The 14,363-nt window shown below is 56.0% G+C and overlaps 1 long non-coding RNA gene across 1 annotated transcript; it reads left to right on the forward strand.

The window, feature by feature from the left end:
- The first annotated feature begins 175 nt into the window (after positions 1-175).
- On the forward strand, positions 176-4,430 carry LOC106493030 (uncharacterized). The gene is made up of 3 exons (XR_010886148.1): positions 176-243; positions 1,262-1,362; positions 3,096-4,430. It is a non-coding gene; the product is annotated as an uncharacterized lncRNA (long non-coding RNA).
- The last annotated feature ends 9,933 nt before the right edge of the window (positions 4,431-14,363 follow it).

Below are 14,363 nucleotides of genomic sequence, written 5' to 3' on the forward strand. Positions count from 1 at the left end.
GGGCCGGCTCCGGCTCCGGCTCCGGCTCCGGCTCCGCCTCTTCCCGCCCGCCCGCCCGCTCTCCGCCCCGGCCCGGCCCGGCCCGGCCCGCGCCGCGCTGCGGGGAAGGGCGGGCGCTGAGGGAAGGGTGCGCGGTGGGGCCGGGCACGGTGCGAGGGAAGAGCCGCGCTGTGGGGCCACACTATGGGGCCGGGCACGGTGCGAGGGAAGAGCCGCGCTGTGGGGCCACGCTCTGAGGGAAGGGTGCGCGGTGGGGCCGCACTATGGGGCCGGGCACGGTGCGAGGGAAGGGCCGGGCTCTGAGGGAAGGGTGCGCGGTGGGGCCGCGCTGTGCGGGCGGGCACGGTGTGAGGGAAGAGTCGTGCTGTGGGGCCAGGCTCCGAGGGAAGGGCTGCGCTGGGGCTGGGCACGGTGTGAGGGAAGGCTGCGCTGTGGGGCCAGGCTATGGGCCCGGGCTCTGAGGGAAGAGCTGCACTGTGGGGCCATGCTATGGAGCTGGGCACAGTGTGAGGGAAGGGTACGCCATGGGGCCAGGCTATGGGGCTGGGCACAGTGTGAGGGAAGGGCTGCGCTGTGGGGCTGCACTGTGGGGCCAGGCTCTGAGGGAAGAGCTGCGCTGTGGGGCCAGGCTATGGGGCTGGGCACAGTGGGAAGGGTGTGCCATGGGGCCATACTATGGGGCCAGGCACAGTGTGAGGGAAGGGCCAGGCTCTGAGGGAAGGGCTGCGCTGTGGGGCCCAGCACCGTGTGAGGGAAGGAGCAGCTCGTGGGGCAGGGCTAGGCTGCCCCGCTCCCTGCCCCAGGGCCTCCTACCTCTCTCATCCGCCTCCCTGTAATTCTCCCTGCCCACCTGTCACCCCCCCTGCTCCTATTTTTTACCCCCCGTCGCTCTAAACGTTCAGCAAGAAGCAAGTACACAGGTACGGACGTACCGCACAGGACCAGAGTTGACAAGTAACCGGCCCCGTGCTCCTCTCCAGGCCCGGCTGGGCAAAGCCTCTGACCCGGCTGCAGGGCTCCTGGGGTGCGAGCAACAGGCTGCCCTCCATCCTTTCTGCGTGCACCCCTCCTGCATTGCCAAGGGATTTAATAATACAAAAAAAGTCAGTAAAACACCGTTTTGCAATTCCTTTATTTCACAGATAAACACCGACCGTAGCGCTGGGGAAAGGCACCTCCCCGAGAGGCCTCCTGGCTGATGACAGGCAGACTGCAAACACGGGCAGAATGAATAAGTATAAAAAGGGCCGTTTATCCGCAGAGCACACCCAGCACGGACGCGACCGGACAGACGTCCTCCGGCAGACCTGCAGTGACGCCAGCCTGGGAGCACGGGGCTGCAGGAATCACTGCCATCTCAAGGTAAAACCCCCCGTGAAAGACCCAAGCTCCCTTTGAAAAGTAGCTTGCATGTTCCCAGCACAGACCAGCTCCTGCTGGCAGGCTCTGCCAGGGCTCCAGTGTTCAGAAACCGCCCTCTAATTTCCAGCCTAAGCGTAGTCACAGCCAACAAACACCCTTATGTTTTTGTACCCACACTTATATTTTAAGTAGCTCATCTCCTCCTGCCGATGAGATGTCCTCAGATACACCTATACACCACTCTCCTTGTCCTGACCCACAGCTTTTGCTTTGTCAGGCTACATAAGCCCCATCTTTCTAGTCTCTCCTCATGAGATGGGCCCACAGCCCTTTTCCTCAGTCTCTCCAGCCCAGTCCCCCTTCAGCTTCTCTGGCCTGCCATTGCCAGCAAAAACAGCAAGCAAGAGGGGAGCAAGAGCCCTCTGTGGCTACGGCAGGTCTCCCTGACTCCGCTTCCCCAGCAGAAAGTGGCTCCGGACCCAGGGCTCTTCCCACTGACCAGCTGTCCGACAGGAGCCGCTGCACCCGCAGATCCTCTCTGCCCCATCGCTGGGGCAGCAGCAGCACGGACTAACGATGCTTGCTCTGGGGGGCACATGAGCAGTGCCACCAGGAGCCCGCATGTGACAACTTGGGGTCATAAAATCCTTTTCCAAAGCTGAGCCCCTTTGCTGCACTGCAGCACTCCTCGAGCAAAAAGGTTTCTGCGCCTCATTTGCAGGGAAGGAGGCTTAACCGTGCTAAAGATGCTCACCAAGGTCACAGCACAAATCAAAAGGATTCCTAAGCCGGGAGCTGAACAAAGGCGCGCCGCCGCTGGTGCGTGCTCTCGGTGGCACAGCCACAGTGCTGCAAGACAAGCAGTGGACACCTTTCTACAGGAATACAAGAGCTGTTTTCGTGACATGGCCAGCAGCGATGTCACGCACTGATCCTTTCCTCACCCCACTGCTATGCTGCGCTTAGCAATTTATAAGATATAAGTAAGTGGGCATAATTCAATCTGTTTGGTCCCTGCGATGCCAGTGCACCTACCTGTACATGTCTTGGCAGTGTGCTGTCGAGGAGGATTTTACTCATCATAGTCAAATGCCTATTTACATTCCTGCCTCCCTGCTCATCTGCATGTGCCCTGGAATCACCCCTGTTATCTAATTGCACACAGAATCATGGGCACAGAGATTCAGAGTGGGTGGAAAAAAAGCTAAGGATAAGGTAAGCTGTCAAAGATTCACTTCTCTGCTATGGTGGATCACTGTTCTGTTTTAAAAAAGTCTTGGATGTTTTGTTCCAATGGTGGGAGCTTTCACTTCCTCTTATTTCTCAGACTCTCCCTTCCTCCGTTTTTCCTCATTAAGGAAAGGGAAATTTAAAAAGGAAGAAAATCTCAACCCCAGTTTTAGAACAAAATTTTCCTTTGGGATGTCAAACTTCACTAATTTTAAGGAACAGGAATTTTTCTACAAAGAATGTACTTGTTGCAAATATACTATTTAAAAAACCACTAGCACCTGAGCCACACTGTGCTCACAGCACAAGACAAGCTTCTACAGCAGGCACTGGGGGAACAGCTGTAAGTATTCCCACACTTGGGCAAAACACACCAAGGGATCAGCTGTAACTGCAAAGTTTTGTGCTGCTTTATGTGCATAAGCCGTACGCAATGCAGAAGGCTTCATGGTTAAGTCAGACATTTTCCTGTGACTTAAATTTGTTCCTCTTTGGTCTTCCAGGTGTTGTCCTCCAGCTGCACCCTGTGACATGGACAAGGCATAGACCCACCTGAGAGTGCCTCAGCTTCACCCCCATGGGCTGGAGGCCATGATCTCCACCTGGCAGGGGCCGAAGCCTGCGAGGAGCCCAGGAGTCCTCGGGGAGAGGCTGGGGGAAATGCCTGTGCATAACTAAGCAGTGACTGATACACAGCTTGTTTTACGTGAGCACTTCTGGGTGAGGCAGCAGCACGTTATCTCCAGGGCAATTTGCCATTTGCAGGATCATTTCCCCTTGCTCCATAGCTTCAGGGGTTTGTGGGTCCTGGAGAGACTGGCGATCTTCGCAGGACACTGCCCGGCACCCCAGGTACACTCTTGGCCTCCCCTGCTTTCTAGTCCCTCTGTTATAGCGTGATGACAGAGCGAAGCTCCCACTACACCAGGCGCTGGAGCCCCTGGGAGTGAGGAGGAGAGATAACAGCAGATATGCCAAACCGAGAAAGTTGGAATGAATTCGGCCCTTAAATTTCTTAAGCTTCCCTCAAATTAGAATACACGTATTCAAACAGAGCCCATGAAGGGCTCACTGCTGATATGTTTACACTATGTATCACTGATAGTACATAACTACATTTTATATCCATACATATGGATATAAAATACATAATACTAATATATTTATGTCATATTTAGGTTTATAACCTTTTCTGTATCATTTGTCTTGCTTTGCTCAGTACCTCACCACTTCTCAGCTGATGCCCCAGCCAGCTGACCATACCATCCGATAATAACAGCAGCAATTATGATTAATTTGTACAGGGCTGACACCTTTTTATCAGGACCAGGGTTCACATGGTACTTGCTCTGCTGAACCATCCTCCACACCCCTCTCTTCTCTGGCAGGAGGTCACAGCCAAGGTCCTCCATCCACTGTATGGGTCTCCAGGGCAGCTCACAGCCAGCAAGACATTGTCCCAGGCCACAGCTTTAGGTACTGTCCCTCTGCCACCATGTGGATGCTTCAAGATCCTGTATCCCAAGACAGTGTCCCAGCTCTCATTCAGGGGTTTATAAACAAAATCGAAGGGGCATGCATGATAGCATAATAAATATCTATTTAGCCTCATACTGTGCAGCTGACTAAAGTATAATTTGGCTCTGGCATCTCTGCTAGGGAGATGAGACAAGGCTGCCCTTTACCAAGAGGCAAAAAAAAAAAATCTACCATGTCCCTTGGCAGTTTGCTTCAATTGCACATCGTTTCTGCCGCTAGCACACACGCCTGCTTTCTGGTCTGACTTTGTCAAGTTTCCATTTCAGCCACTGGTCCTTGTTTTGCTTTTCTGACATTAAAGAGCCCTTTAGCACCAAGCAGTTTCTCCTCGTGACAGTACTTACACGCTCAAGTGAGGACACCTCTCAATTTTCTTGAGAAACTAAACAGTCGGCGCTCTTTAAGTCTCTCCCCATGAAGCGTTTTCTCCAGCCTTCATGTTGTTATGCTGGCTTGTGTCTATGCAAGCCCACGTACTGGTGTTTGTGTGTTTATGGAAATTGTGTGCAGGAACAGCCTCCTACGCCCAGACACGTGCACATGCTGGAGTTGATGCACTAGCTGTTATGACCCCAAACGCACACGCAGAGGTAAGTGCAGGCCCTGCAGCTCACATGCTGACAGCAAGTGCATTCCCGCTGCAAATTCACCCTTTTCTGTTAGCTAGGAACAGATGAGTCCCCACAGGTAACACACCAGGTGCTGCTGACCTGCTTCTTCCCACACAGATTAGCCCTCACCCCTGTGGGAAGGAGGCTAATTCAGGGACATCCCTCCTAAGCCAGCTCCTCCCTTTTAATTTTATCTCCAAGCCAGGACAAGAATCCGAGCACAGAAAGCAAGCCCCCAGCTGAACTGCTGCAATCCCATTACACCCTTGGCACCCGTCCCGCTTACGTGGGTGCTATTGCTTTAATTGGGTAATGCCTGTGCTGCACCTGGCAATCCTCACTAGAAAATCCTTAGAGAGAGGCAAGGCATTAATTACTGTTATTATAATTCTAATCTAGCTAGCTGGATTTCTGACCTCTGCCTTCCCTGCAAGACACTGTTACTCAGTGTGGGACTGGAGAGGAAGAATGGCTGGTGGGAAGTCCGTCCTCCCTTTCCCATGAAGTTCAGCATCTCAGCGCAGGCAGAGCTGGGAGTGCAGTTTGTTTGTGTTTGCCCACAGGCTCTGGGAACACGAGGACTTACTTACTCCCCCAGCAATTCCAGAGGGACCTTGCCTGAGAAAGGCAAGGCCAAATTAAGAAATCAAGAGCTGGACTCCAATTCCCCCAGCACCACTGCAGCATTTTGCACCGCTCCCTCACTGTAGAGCTGCTTTTGCTGCGAGCTCAGGTTCACCACCATCCTAGGGAAAGGCAGCAGATGCTGTTTAGCTGGCATGAGCAGGCTGGGGTGAAGGCTCGGGGGACCCTATAGGGTTTCTGTGGGGAAATGCAGCACAACATGAGCAGGGTAGCTCCATGCCTGTGTTCATCATCCTGAGCATGGAGAGGTGACAGTCCAACAGCAATGAAATCACTGACCCCACCTGATCACCATCCTGCATTGAACTGAGCCCTCAAGTCTCATTTCCCTTCACTGCCTTATCCTTCTCTTCCCTTTTCCCCAGCAGCAGCTTCCTCTTTGACCACAGTATGGCTTAGCCAGCCGGGAAAGCAACCCACGACAGCCGCGGCCCGCGCTGCTCTGAACCCTTCCCTTGCTCCTGAAGCTTGGTTCCATCTGTCCTGCTGAAAATCATTGCCCTGCAATGGATTCACTGTCAAAGATGGGACTGCTCATCAGATGCTTCCATGCAAAGTCCAGCATCTCACCTGCTGCAGCACTTTCACCAAAATCCACTGAATTTTACCCAGCAATGGCCAAGGATCACTCCCACGTTGCTGACCACTGACTCTGGTAGAGATGAGGACCTCCAGCAGCGAGGCAGTGGCAGATAGCCAGGGACAGAAGGGAGCAGTGGTGATATCTCAGCCCGCCACAGCTGCCTGCTAGAGCAGGGGGTTGCTGCGCCTCTCAGCAGCCCTCCGCTAGGATTAATTTGCTTAGGCAGCCTAGGCCAGGTGTCCCACTTCTAGCTGGCAAAAGCTGGGGGATGGACCCTGCCTTAGATGTCAGAGACAAAATTACCGAAAAAACCCTGCCCCAACGCTCTGTGCAACCCAGAAGAGAGCATCTGGGAGAGGGGTGATCAGGCACCAGGGATCATGTCAGCACCCCAGACAGATCTCAGGGATCAGGGCACCCTACAGCCCCTGCGCTCCCTCTCCCAGGGATGGCTGGGCTTCACAGACATATGGAAATCCCTTTCTCAGCACACGTCCCTCCCTCACTCTGCCAAGAGAAGCGCTTTGTTTTCCTGTTCATCATCACTCGCTCCATGTGTCCAAGACAAAAATCAATCCCCAGCATGGAGAAACATGTCCCAGCAGCCTCTCTCACTGCTCCCACTATCAAGAGACCATTCCCAAGGAAATGAGAACAGAGAACACCACCACTCGGAGCAGCTGGTGAGACGTCAGAGCCAAAGCATGCCTCAGCGCATGGGCAGGCACGTCTGGAGGATGCAGGGCTCACTGTGCCAAGGGCAACGCTGACTCCACCTCCACCTGCTGCTGCAAGCAGCTCTGGTTGCCTGAGCAGCCCAAAACCAGCTTAATAGCTGCTCAGGGCTCTCGCCCCCCCCCCCCAAAAAAAAAGCACACCTCCATAGCCTGTATGCTGAGCTCTTCCCCGTGAGGCAGGGCCAGCAGCCCTGGGTGAGGGACAGACTCACACATCAGCACTTCTGACCCCAAGGATGCCCTGTGGGGTGGACCAGAGGACTTCCAGACCCACGCTTGCAGGGGAAAGAGTTAATCTCTCAACTCAAGCTGCTTTTGGGAGCTGCTAGAATAATGCTCTACAGGATCATGCCTGGAGGGCACAATCAGCCACTCATTTTTCTTCATGAAGTAACTCTTCCCAAGAGGAGTTTTGCTTGCCAAGTGCTTCTTCAGTGGGCGCCAGGTGGGAGAGCAGAGGGGCTGGCCCCATGGGAAGGGCAGAGACCTCCCTTTGCAACCTGCAGTTCCTACCCTGGGTCATCCCTGGCTCCTCACCTCCTGCCCACAGCGGGACTGCCCCATGGGACATTTTTCTTGCCTCAATCACCACTGATCGAGTTTCCATGAGCTAATACGCAAGACTCAAAGGGCACTGGTTCGAGACCAACCAAACGCATCACGAGGCGGTGAGTCACGCCTGACAAACCCGTACAGTCCTGAGCAGGAGGCATCATGAAGAAGCGACTCCGCTGCCGTGATGCAAGTGATGCCTGCCCTAGCCACCTTCACCATGCAGAGCTGCACCCTGCGCTCACAACAGGCTCTGCCCACGCTAAAAACGTGCACTCATAATTTCCTACCAGCTTCTGACAAGGCCACCTGAGCTGGTGGCAACCAAAGTGGCTAAGGGGGTTTTCAGCTCATTTCCACCAATGATGGCAGAAGCAGTGCTTCTGCAGCCAGCAGCTCTGCAGCCCTCACACTGGACCAGTCAGGGAAACTGAGCCCTGCTGTCCCAGGGGTGGCACAAGCAGGGGATAGAGCAGCTCGTGACAGGCTCTAGGAGTAGTTCCTAGGACACTGCTCCTGCCAGCAACTTCCTAGAACTGGCTCTTGTAGGGGGACAACTGGCCAGCCCAACTGCACAGGTCCTACTGGGGATACAGGAGGTAACTGGGAAGGGAAAAAACCACACAGGTTTTGGGGTGGGTGGCCCAGGGCTGGGGGCAAAGCCGTGCTCTCAGCAAGCAGACGGCAGCTGCCACCACTGCGTGAACAAAGGCAAAACCTGCCTGTACATGCTCATTATTTTGTCTATCTCCACATCCCCAGTGCTGGTGGGAGCCGAGCGCAACACAGCTTTGGAGAGCTTCACACGTCTGCTTCCCGACACCACCTCCGCAGAGGAAACCTGCCAAGCTACCATCATCCCAAGCTTCCTGCAGGGAAAGGGTGTCCTTAAACCACCGTGCCACCCCAGGGACATGCCCTGGGAATGGGCTGGTTCAGTTCCTGCCTCCTGGACTGCAGGAAAACCTGGAAATGTTTGTCTTCACATGATGGATGACAAAATCAGACTGCTACAAACCAGGCTGGGGGACTGCAGCAAGACCACCCCATTTCCAGGGAGGACAAACCAGCAGCATGCTGGGGAGGCACAGAAATCCCCTCTGAAGCCAAGGCGAGCTCAGGAGCAAGCTGGCCCAGCATAGGAGAGCCAGCACAGTCGGGTGACGTACAGTCAGCAAGGACATCTCTCAGAGCAGGGAACAGCATGACTGCCCAGCCCTTCCCCAAAAGGTTGGGAATCTGGGAAAAGGACACATAAGGCACTGAAAAGCCGCATAACAAAGCCATGGGATCCTTGGCTGAGGACAAGAGGGGCAAGGACATGGTGTGCCTGATTTAATATGGCCAAGAGCCCATTAACAACACACTTCTGCTCCCTGTGAGCGGGGGGGAAAGGGGTGGAAGCACAGTGTGGGTCAGTGTCCTGGATTAAGCCCCACAGAGAAGATAGCCACCCTAGCTAGTCCTCTGCAAGACAGAGAAGTTAGATTCATCTCATTTCACTATCTTCCTCAGGGCTGGAATTCACCTTGCAGATCCGCACCTGCCAGATTCGTCAGAATTTCCTTCTCTTTCCCTGAACTTCAACATCACTTTTTCCTCCAGTTTTCTCTGGTTTCCTGTGAACTTGAGCTGAAATGAGTTTAGGACAAAATTTGATTCTTTTGCTAGCTGCTCTATTTCCCAACAGCACCTATCGCCTTCAGCTGGCTCGCAGGAGTGTGCAAACATTGCCACCACAGCCCTACCTCCAGCTATTTGCAAAGTCCTCCTAAAAGCTTTGCACACATTGACATTTCAGCCAGTGGTATAGCTAAACCAGTGCAAACACCTACTTGCAAACGTGAACCAAGGCCAGTGAACTATGATTTGCATTATCAAAGTTGCCAGGCTAAAGTGGCGCCAGGATAAGTCACTTCATTTCTGTTTGAATCGTGCCCCCACCAGACACCTGCCTGACTGCAGCGCAGCTACAGCTCAACCCGTCCCTCCTACTTTTATCAAAGTTTGCTGTTATAATTTTATAATTTATAATTTTAATACTTGCCTTCCTTGCTGCAACCCGAGCGCCTGCATAAAGGGCAAAGAGCTTAAATGAAATAGACTTTAAAAAAAAAGGAAAAAGACCATGGCAGTGGTGTCTCATCATCCTCTGCAAATACATTCCCACTAGTGGCATCCCATTACCAGCCTCGCTTCTCAGCATTTTGGCAGCTGCAGAAAATGGGGTTTGGAAGAGAAACTAAACTCTCTGGCCCCAGTTTGCCGCTGCCTGTCCCCACGCACAGTGGGGGGATTTCTGGCACGAGCATGTGGATGCAGTAGCACCCTGTTTCCCAGCTCCCCCATGGGCACGAGTGCATGAGGTGTCACCATGGGGAGCTGGCCCCCACGGGACACGTGGCCATCTCAGCCTGGCTGCTCTCAGTGTCACAGCGCAGCCCTGTGGGACCTGTCACAGTGGCAATCCAGAGCATGTGTCCCCCCCCCCAGCCTCCAAAAGCAGCTAGAGGAAGTTCAAGGCTATCATTCCCCCTCTCCTAAGCCTGGGAAATGCCAAGGCCACGTCCTCAGCAGGTGTTAGCCAGACAGGTACCAGTGATGTTTAGAGAGGCAGCACAAGAGAGCTTGAGACCAACAGCAAGCCTGGTCCCACAGCCACAAGTGCTCAGTCTGCTCCCCCAGCTATGAAGTCAGCTGCACATGTGGCAGCTTGACCCTTCCCGCACAACACAGGGCTCTGTCTCCCTCCTTCACACCAGACACCCAGTCACTGGTACCAGCCATGGTGACAGCATCCTCCAGGGACCCTATGATGAAAATGCATGAGCAAGCACTGCACTTGGCACAGCGGAGGAGACCCTCCAACCCACCTCCCCAGAAGATCTGTCCTGTAGTACATATACCCCACAGCTCCCAAAACCCACCTCTTCCAACCTCGCTCTTTTCTTCTGTTGCCCTTCATGTAGACCCCCACCACACCACAGCCAGGCCCACCAGCTTTCCCCTCTTCACCCCACACCCAGGCAGCCAAGGAGCAGCTGAGCTAGGGACCTACAGTACAGCTAGAACAGGCACTAAAGACCCCAGGCTGAGCTTAAATAGGTTCCTGGGCCCATGGGCAGAGGGTGGGGGTGGAGACCCAGGTGAGGCTGGTCAGGGCCATCAGGGCTGTTTGCACCCTGGCACCCTGTGCAGGTCCCACCCTAGCCTGGGCTCCCATGCGGAGCTCCAGCCTCCAGCTTGCTGGGGGCTCTCGACAGCCCCACATCTGCCCTTGCAGCCCTGCTCAGCCGTCACCAAGACACCCCAGCCCCTGGCACCCTTCAGCACACCCTGCGCAGCCACGTCATTGCGTTGTCCCTGCTGCTGCAGGTCTGCCCGAGGTGCTGGTGGCTGGGCCTGTCCTGAGCAGGTCCTGGGCTGGGTGCTCAGCAGGGATACTGGGTGCTCAGAGGAGATGCTGGGTGCTCAGTGGGGATGTGGGCGCTCAGCACCAGTGCTGGCCATCACAGCCACTGGCCAGGGTTGGCAGAGGTGGCCGCTGGGGATCACTGAGGGCCCATTCGTGGTGGCTGCTCCAGGACAGCTGGACTCTTTGCAGACCTCCTTTTCTGAACCCAGCCCTGACTTCCCGCCACGGGCTTTACGGAGCGGTTTCAGGAAAAAGCCTCGACCATGCAAAGCATCAGCCCTAACGTGCTGCCCGCCGCGGGGCCGCCTGTCCCCCCCTTCCCCTCGCAGCGCCCCGGCTCCGCTCGCGGACGTGCAGAGCTGGACCCCCAGCTGCCGGCCGGTCTCTTGCCACCAGGGCAATGGTGATGGTCCTCTCCGGGGCAGGGGGAGCCGCCAGCTTGGCCGCCACGCAGGTTAGCTCCCGTCGAACGGCTGTGCATGCACCAGCGAGGAAGCAAGAATCCACCGGAGACTTTCCTAGTATCCCTGGCTTGAGCAGTTTGGTGCTGGCAGCTGCCTTTTTGCAGACTTGAACTTTCCTGCAAGTTTTATCCAGCAGGGGAATTTGTAGAAGGAACCTGGCGGCAGGTTGCAAGGCGCCTGGACGCTCGCCGGCTCGTTCCTCCGTATTCGGAGACCGAAAATACCCCGGCCGAGCTCTGCCTAATGCTTCTCCTAATGCATGTCAGGCGCCCGCGCGCGATGCTTGTGCCCCTCCGGCTGCGGCTGCGTTTCGACAGCAGTGAATTGCTGGTAATGAGATACATCTCCTCCCGAGCTGAGCGCCTCCGAGATCAAAGAGGCTCTCGTATGAAACCAAAATATTATCGCCGGCCTTTAAAGGCCAGCCTCCGCTTCTGAGGGAAAAATTCAATTTTCCATAGATCTAATTTGAAACCATTTTAATGCTCGTTAAGTGCAGCTTAAAGATGGAGACACCTGAGCAGATTGTGCGGGCTGGAAGACAGGGAGGGGGGGGAAAAAAGAAACTATTATTGACGTTTTAGTTTAGCTTTTTATTCTACCCAGAACGCCTCACTTCTGGCCGGCGGCTTTGAGCGATGCTATTGTTAGCACCAGAATTGCAATTCTAATGGCCTTTTTATAACTGGCTCAGGAAAAAAAAAAACCAACAAATCCTCCAGGCCTCAATCGAATGCAAAGTAATGGAATTTGGAGTGATGAGAAGAGACCCGAAGGCAGAGGAACCGGTAGACTCCTCTCCCCAGGTCCTGCGTGCTGCTTGCCTGCTCCGGGCATCCCACCGTGTTGGCGCAGGGGTTCCCTGAGCCGCGGGGTTGCCCCGGGATGCTCTGTCCTGCCAGGAGCCGCTGGCGGCTCTCGGGAGGGAAGTGAGGCTGAGCAGCGGGTGGCAGGGATGGCCCATGGCTGGGATCGCCGCGATACCGCCTCGCAGACCCGATTTTCACACTCCGCGTCTGACCGGTGGACTCAGGCGAGCGGGGATCGGCGGGGATCTGCTCCCCGCAGACCCGCACCGGGGCAGGGGAGGGGAATGGGCCACCACCAGTGCAAGCTCGCGTGCAAACCCAAGATAGGCTTGTCTGTGCAGCGGGCAAGGAGGCGAGCTGGTCCTAGGGGGCGAGTTTGACCCACTCAGGGCAGAAATGAGGCGTTCCTCTTGATGAGGTGCACGGCGTTGCCCACCTGCAGCTCTTCTACAAGCAAAATGGGAATATTTTTACAAGCATCTGCTCTGCTTCAGCCAAGATTTAAGCTGGAGAAGCCCCAGAGCTGCTGTCACCCTGGGTTCCTCTTGCTCCTCTAATCTAGGGCATTTTATAGCCCCCAAGTTTAACCCTCGGTTCTGCAGGGGTTGTAAGCGCACTTGTCGCCCCGAAAGGTGCCTGGGGACTGTTCCGGGCTGGGCTGTCCGTGGCGCTGGCTGCTCTGTGGTCACGAAGCAGTGTGGGTCCGTGGTGGGACAGGAGACCTGGCGATGGGACCGCGGTGGGACAGGAGAGCTGGTGGTGGGACCGTGGTGGGACAGGAAAGCTGGCAGTGGGACTGTGGTAGGACAGGAGAGCTGGCGGTGGGACTGCAGTGGGATGGGAGAGCTGGCAGTGGGAGCATGGAGCATCCAGGCAAGGCTCCAGCCTGCTCCATGTGTTATTTGCATCTGAGCCTGCTGAGGGCAGCAAACCCCCAAGAAGCACATCCAGACCCCAAATAACCCTGGTGCTCCCCAGCCCGAGGAGTGAGTCCCTCCGGCCTGGCCCCGGGCTCGCCGGGACCCCCGTGCCCACCCACTCCTGGCCAGCTGCGGGAACCAGAGCAGGGCCTTCCTGGGGTGCTTCCTACAGTGAAAAATCCTGGTAAAGATGGAGCTCAAGCCATCCTGGAGCCTGGTCCGGCACCCCCGCTGGGGGACACATGGCCTGGAGGAAAGGAGCTGCCCCCCCGAGGCGCACCCAGCGGGTGCCCCTGAGCGCTGCCGGCCCAGCTCATGGGCGCTCGGTGCACCCAGGGCTCAGCTCTGCGGCAGCACCTGCGTCCAGCCGCGGCGTTAACCCTGCAGAAGGCACTTTCCCGGGTGTCTCCACCACGCTGGCGCCTTGCTCGCGCATTCCCCCAGCTCCCAGGGGGGGTCTCTGGGCACCTCGGCACCCACATGGCTGTGGTGATCCCTCCTGGTCTGCACCGAGCCCATGGACAGCTGGGCACCCCGCACAAGCCAACGGCCAGAGCGTGGGAAAAACTCCGGTGGGAGCCTGCCGGTGGCTGCGTTTCCCCTCTAGTGCAGGCCCCAGGCTGGAAATCACTTCTCCTGCATTAGGAAAAAGCTTGGACGTGTGGTTTCTGGCCAATTTTGACCTCAAAAAAAGTACAGGGAAGAAAATACATGTTTTAGCAAAGGATTTCAGGGACCCTGGAAGCATCCAGCTGTGCAGCAGCTCCGACTGCATGGGGACTGGCCCCCAAGGACACCGGCAAAGGCTGGCCAGGACTGGTCCCCGCTCCGGGGAAAGCTCCGGCTCCGACCTCAGCGAGTCCCTGGCTCGCCTCTGCGATTCCTTTTCCTCCCTCAAAAAAGAGGGTTTGTCACCTGAGGGGTGAAACCCAGGGACGATTGCAAAGCATTTGCGCGGCGGTCTGGGGGGAGCCAGCCAGAGAGCTGCAGGCTGGAGATGCGGATTCAAACACTTCCAAATTCAGCGAGGGCCATGCAGCGCTATACGCTGACAGCTGAAGTGCTTTAAGCCACGGTTACGCTCCAGGAGAAGAACACGAAAGTCCTTTGGGCTCCACATTTGGCTCTTTATTGCTTTTCCAGCTGCATCTGGCAGTCGCCGTCCCACCGGTCAAACACATCAGAGAGGTGAGAAGAAAGCAAGACCCGCACTGAGCTTTGGAGAAGAAGGTTGACAATTCAGCAGGCCTTTTCCCCCAGAAATCGTGCGCGGGACCGAGGGGACCTCTGCGCCAGGCTGCTGCCTGCCTCCCGCTCCCAGCTGCCGCCTCCGCCCGGGGGTCCGTCCACCCCATCCCACGGGGAGATGCGGGCACGCTGGCTGACACAGCGGACGTGACCCCACCTGGGCTTTCTGCTTTTCCAAGGAAAGCCCCGAGTGGCTCCTTGGGAAGAGGCTCCAACCCACGGAGCCGGCCCCTATTTCCTGAAACCTA

Source organism: Apteryx mantelli, chromosome 21 (genome assembly GCF_036417845.1).
Source record: "Apteryx mantelli isolate bAptMan1 chromosome 21, bAptMan1.hap1, whole genome shotgun sequence".
NCBI lineage: Eukaryota > Metazoa > Chordata > Aves > Apterygiformes > Apterygidae > Apteryx > Apteryx mantelli.